This window comes from Zingiber officinale, chromosome 1A (genome assembly GCF_018446385.1).
Source record: "Zingiber officinale cultivar Zhangliang chromosome 1A, Zo_v1.1, whole genome shotgun sequence".
In the NCBI taxonomy this organism is placed as follows: Eukaryota; Viridiplantae; Streptophyta; class Magnoliopsida; order Zingiberales; family Zingiberaceae; genus Zingiber; species Zingiber officinale.
The window spans coordinates 75062558-75068557 of NC_055987.1; positions in this window are offsets into that span (position 1 = coordinate 75062558).

The following is a 6000-nucleotide window of genomic DNA, read 5'->3' on the forward strand; positions in this document are numbered from 1 at the left end:
GAGGGAGTTGGGAGAAAATACACCTACCCCGGTGGCCTGTTGCATGTGGCTATCGGCCAAGTTGTGGAGAGGAATCAGTGCCACACGCGCCTGAGCGTCGGCCCACATTTCAGCTAAGGGCCCCTTCATCGTGATCATGTGCTCGGGCGCTGTGGGTCGGTCGGCCTCATGCAACAGTTCTTCGGTCGGGAGGTGGAGTGAGACTCGGATGGTGCGGCGCCGACCGGGGGTCGTCTGGGCGGAAGCCAGAGACGGAGCGGAAGCCGGCACAGAAAACTGGGACAAAATTGTAGAACGATGGACCTGGCGGGGAGCGGGTGGAAGGACGCTGACTGGAACTGCCTCGAGAGGGTCCGCGAACGTGTCAAGTTGGGAGGGAGTCCGATCGGACGAAATCGCCTTGATCTCTGGAGCTTTACCTCGAGAAGCGGCGGTAACCCGCTCGGATGGATGTATAGCTGAAGCAGCCGAGCGGAGTGCATTTCCTCCCGGCGTCTTTTTTGTCGGAGGGGGAGCTCTTCCTGTTGCGCCGAGCCCTCTTCCCGAGCGGAAGGCTCTCGACTAGCAGTTGCGCCAGTCACTTGCTCTGGAAGAGAAGCTTGAGCAGCCGACTCCCCAGCATGGGTCCCGCTCTCCCCTTTATGCGATCCGACCGGCTGGATGCCGAGCGCTTCCATCTCCTTTGCTTCCGCGGCTTCGAGCACCACCGCCCTTCTCTTCAAGATGCCAGCCATCACTGACTCCATGATGGTGTTCGCTGCAAAGGAAAACAGAGAAAATTAGTTAGCAATTAAAATGAATTTACCAAGTTAAATTCTTACCGAAGCCGTTCGGTAGTGGGGTTCTGATCGGACTCAAGCCGAAGATGTACATAACCCCTTCTGGAAGGAACTTGTTGATGTCAAGCCGCAGACCGGATAACATGTTAGCAGCGTGGAGATAATCCGGTCGGGTCTTGAATCTTTTGAGTTCTGGGGAGAGTGGATTTCCGACCTGCCATTGGGTTCGGAAGGGAGCCCGCTCGGGAAGGCGAATATAAAAATAGAATTCTTTCCAATGCTTATTGGAAGAAGGAAGTTTATTGAAGAAAACCAAGCCAGGCTGAGCCTGGAACATGTAAGTGCCCGACTCGGACTGTTTTGGGTAATAGAAGTAGTAGAAGACCTCCGGTCGGAGGGGAATGTTATGGATTTTAAAGAGGACGACTACACCACATAAGAGGCGGAAAGTATTGGGGACTAGGCTTTCGAGCGGAATGCCGAAAAAGTTACAAACTTCTACAAAGAAGGGATAAATGGGGAGTCGCAGACCGGCCGTGAACTGGTCGCGGAAAACACAAAAAGCGCCGCGCGGAGGTTTGTTTGGCCGAGAAGAGTCTGTGGGTAGGATGATTTCAAGGTTGGAGGGGATGTCAAAACTGTTAATCAGAACATTGGCGTCTTGTAACACCCCTAGAAAGCCTAGATAAGAAAGTAAGGATAATGAGAGTTTGAAGGTAGTGAAAAGAAGGTGTAAATATTCTAAGTTGAATATTAAGATGGGAAGGATTTAGATGATTAAAACTTTATGAAAGAAAATAAAGTTAAGAATATAAATCATTTATATTTATAATACATGAGATTAATGTAAACAAAAGGAAGGAATATGAGATAATATATATGTGTATGAAATATTTATGCATAATGCATAATATGGTGATATATGAATTATTATGTACAAAAGAATATCAATAATATGTTAGAAGAGAAATAGGATTGAACCTTGGACCTCTTGTAAGGAACATGTATAGGATATCAAAGGGGATAGGAGAATTATTGATAAGGAGAGAAAGGACTAAGTAGTTAAGAATAAGAAAGGATTCTTTTTACTTAAAAGGAAAAGGAAGTAAAAAGAAGTAAAAATATACATAACCAAGTTTTGATCCTTGGTTCTCTTGTGGATGCATGCATATGTTAACCAAGTGTGATAGGAGAGGATATTGTAAGAGGAGAGATAGGAATTTTAATTAAAGGAAAGAAAAGAGAGAAATTAAAGGAAAGAAAAGAGAGAACTCAAGAAGCATTTCTCTAGAATATTCTTATCATTAAAGAGGAGAAATAAATAAGGAGGATGAATCAAGTCAAGTTTTCCTCCCCTCATTTTAGTATAAATAGGCATGGAGGGGTGACTTCATCCTCAACTCACTCTCCTCCTCTTCTCCTAGAGGTGCCGAGACACTCCCTCTTTTCTTTCTTTCTTTTTGTTGCCGAGCAACACAAGAGGAAGAAGCCTCCTCTTCTTCCTCCTCCTCTCCACCAAAAGACCTAGCCACTTCTTCCTCCATTGGTGCCGAGCAAAACAAGCAAGGAAGAAAGGTCCACAAGCAAGTTCTCAACTCTAGGAAACTTAAGCAAAGAAGGTAAGCTTCCCCTCACCTGTGGTACAAGGCTTTTATGTGATTTTCGGATTTATAAGGATTAGAAAACCTAGGAAAGAATTTAAGAAAATTCGGCTAAAGAAAAGGTTTTCAAATCTAGGATGATTTAAACAAGACCTCATTTCATGATAAGATTTTCTATGCTATGTAGAAGGATTCTTTTCCATGATTTTATACTGATATGATGTATGATCAGAGGAGTATCTAACCCTAGGATTTAACCAAAAATATTTTAAAGAGGCTAGGAAGATTATTGTCTAACCAAACTAGTGCAAGGTTCCTTCTATGAAATGCTAAGGACCTTTCTATGGTTTTCTTGCTTGGAAATTAATTGGAACCAAAAGAAAACTCACTTGTATGCTTCGGACCAGAAAGGTTAAGGGTTAGAAAGACCTTCAAAAATTTAAATAAACATGCTCCTATGATAGGATATAAAGTTTCTTAAAGGGTGTTCACATTGCTAGAAACTCATGAACTCTTTTTAGGGTTTTTCGGCCATGATAAAAGGGATAGCTTAGATTAGCCTAAACAAAAATATTAATATGCTCAAGACCTCTGTGATATTATGATATGAAAGTTGATTAATGCTCTCATGTTTAATTGGAATGTAGAAAATTAGTTACATGATATAAGACATGTAAGATCACAAGAGTCCTAGCTTGTTTATGATCCAATTTTGTGTATGATGTTCTTAGTAACTTTTGCCATGATATTTACTTAGGCTTTCCATGCTTTAGGCCACTTAAGAAACCTAGCTTAAGGACTGGTAGGTTTCGGCCATGAAGGAAAATAAAAGAAAAAGGGAAAGAAACCTAGGAAATGCTATACATAATGAGAAGAAATGAAATTATGTTATGTAATATGCTATGATATGTTATAGCATAGGAAATGCTATACATAATGAGAAGAAATGAAATTATGTTATGTAATATGCCATGATATGTTATAGCATAGGAAATGCTATACATAATGAGAAGAAATGAAATTATGTTACGTAATATGCCATGATATGTTATAGCATAGGAAATGCTATACATAATGAAAAGAAATGAAATTATGTTACGTAATATGCTATGATATGTTATAGCATAGGAAATGCTATACATAATGAGAAGAAATGAAATTATGTTACGTAATGATATGTTATAGCATAGGAAATGCTATACATAATGAAAAGAAATGAAAAAGGAAATGCATGAAAGATTGTTAGGGACATGATATGATAGTTATGCATGATAAGTTATTTTTTGTATGGTTTGTACCAAGGGTGGGCTCCGTAAACGCCCCGGGGTCGATGGAGTAAGACTCGGGCCTCGTCAGTAATGGGCCTCTGAATGCCCTAGGTCGATGGAGTAAGACTCGGGCCTAGTATGTATGCATGGTAGGGTTCAAGACTTGCTACCTTGGACCTACCTATGAAGCGCGCGCATTATGTATGTGGTACAAACCGGGATCCCCTCTAATGATGATATTAATTTCAAGTACTTATAAGTATAAGTTTTCAAATTCATGATGCATTGCCTACATATGTGCTTGAATTATCTGATGATTAGATATAATGTCATGTGATATTATGATATGAATATGAATATGATACCCTTGTATGTCGTATGCTTATGATACCTCGCATGATATTGATATGCAATGATATGAATTCGGTTTTAGTGAGTAGGAAAGGAACTTACTGAGCCATGAGTGCTCACAGCTTACTTTCCTTGTACCGCAGATATGGGGGACAGATATTCGGAACGACGGAGCAGCAGGAGGAGCAGATAGTGATGTGTGTGGTGGTGGCTCGGCAAGAACGATTCGGACAAATTAATATTTTTAGTTATATGATCAATATATGCACATTTGAACTAATCAGAATATGTGATATCATGCTTATTTAAATAAAAGGAATGATTTAAAATTTTCCGCTGTTATAGTATAACTAAAGCATGTACGTAAGTAGTATAAGATCGTAGCGCCGCCCTTGGGTAAGAAGGGTGGGCGTTACACGTCGCGCCGATCGAAGCGCGATTCCATGGTAGTGTACCATGGGACGAGGGTTTCGTCTTCGGGTTGAGAAGATTGGGCCATGGTCTGAACGGACGAAATCAAAAGAGAAGGAAGAAGATGGCAACGAAACAGTAGCCCAAGAATGAAAACTTGAGAAAGAAAAGCAACGGAAATGCTAGAAACAAAGAGAGAAAGAAGCAGAACCTTACAACGGAGAGGAGGATCGAGGGAAGAGCACCGGAGACCGCCGGAAACAGAAGCGCAAGATCGCCGGAAGTCTGGAACACAAGAGGAATTGGGAGGCACGCGACAGCATACGTGAGGTGAAGGAAAGAAAACGAAGCTTTTATAGGGTGGAGCCCGAGCGTCCTCCACCGTTGGATCCAGGTTGTGAGAATCGGAGCACGCATCGCACCGTTCATTTCGAACCGCCTCGATCCCATCAAAACTCACGCCATCACCGTACGATGACGGCAGCACCGCCACGTGGCATTCAGCCATTGGAATGCATTTAATGAGCGCGTGCTCGACCTTAATGATGGAGATTGGTGGAAAATTCGAAGAGACGCTGAGGAAAGTTGGCGTTGACAGGCATTTTGGCTATCCCCTTGTTTCCGAGCGGATGGTATTTTCATGGCGCTGCTCGACCCAACTGATGGTCCAGTCAGTCGGACTAATCGCCTCCTTCGACTAGACTTGAAGGGGAGGCAAGTGATCCGGCGGTGAGAATGGGGGACCCCCTTTCTGGGAAGTCAACGCCATGGGGAGGTCAGAGTATCCAACGTCCGACCGGAGAAGCAGAGATTGGTCGGCCGAACGGGGTCCCAGTTGAACCAAAGACGACCCGACGGGACTAGGGGTTCCGACGCTCGTTGAACAGAGACATATGGCCGAGCGGATACTACGAACAGTCTCCACAGAGCACATTACCGGGAAGCTCCTAAGTGGACCAGCACAAATGACCGGTCGGACAATGCCCATGACTGCCGACCGGTAGGACGCTCGGCGCAGGAACAGAAGATACAAAAGGACAGAGAAACATATTCTGACAGCGAGCATGTTCGACGATTGGACCATACGCAGGATCTTATGACAGCGGGTTCCCTTGTCACATCATAGACGTGCTCGGACTGTAGCAGTATGGTGTCAGGTAACCTTGTCTGACAAGCACATACCGAGGTATGGGCTAAGGACACGTATTTGCCTCGGTAGGTGTGCGTGAGCTCCTTCACAGCTCTATATAAGGAGCCTTATACTTCGCTGGAGGTATGCATTCTATGATATTTGGAGCCACTTCTTTTTTGTCGAGCTTTGCCTGACTTGAGCGTCGGAGGGTCGTCGTCGGGAACCCCTTCCCGGGCCAACTTCCTTGAAGGTTCGCCGGAGGTTCGTACTACCGGTCGGAGATCTACATCAACGACTCGGAGAGCGCCACGTGCCCAGCGTCCGTTGATTCAGCTTTCGTACAGGATCACTGCTATCTCCTTTCCCTTTTTCACCAGGGACCTACAAAACCTAACCCATATCACTAGCCTTCTCTTCAAGTCTAGTCGAAGGAGGTGTAGCCGACTGACTAGACACAA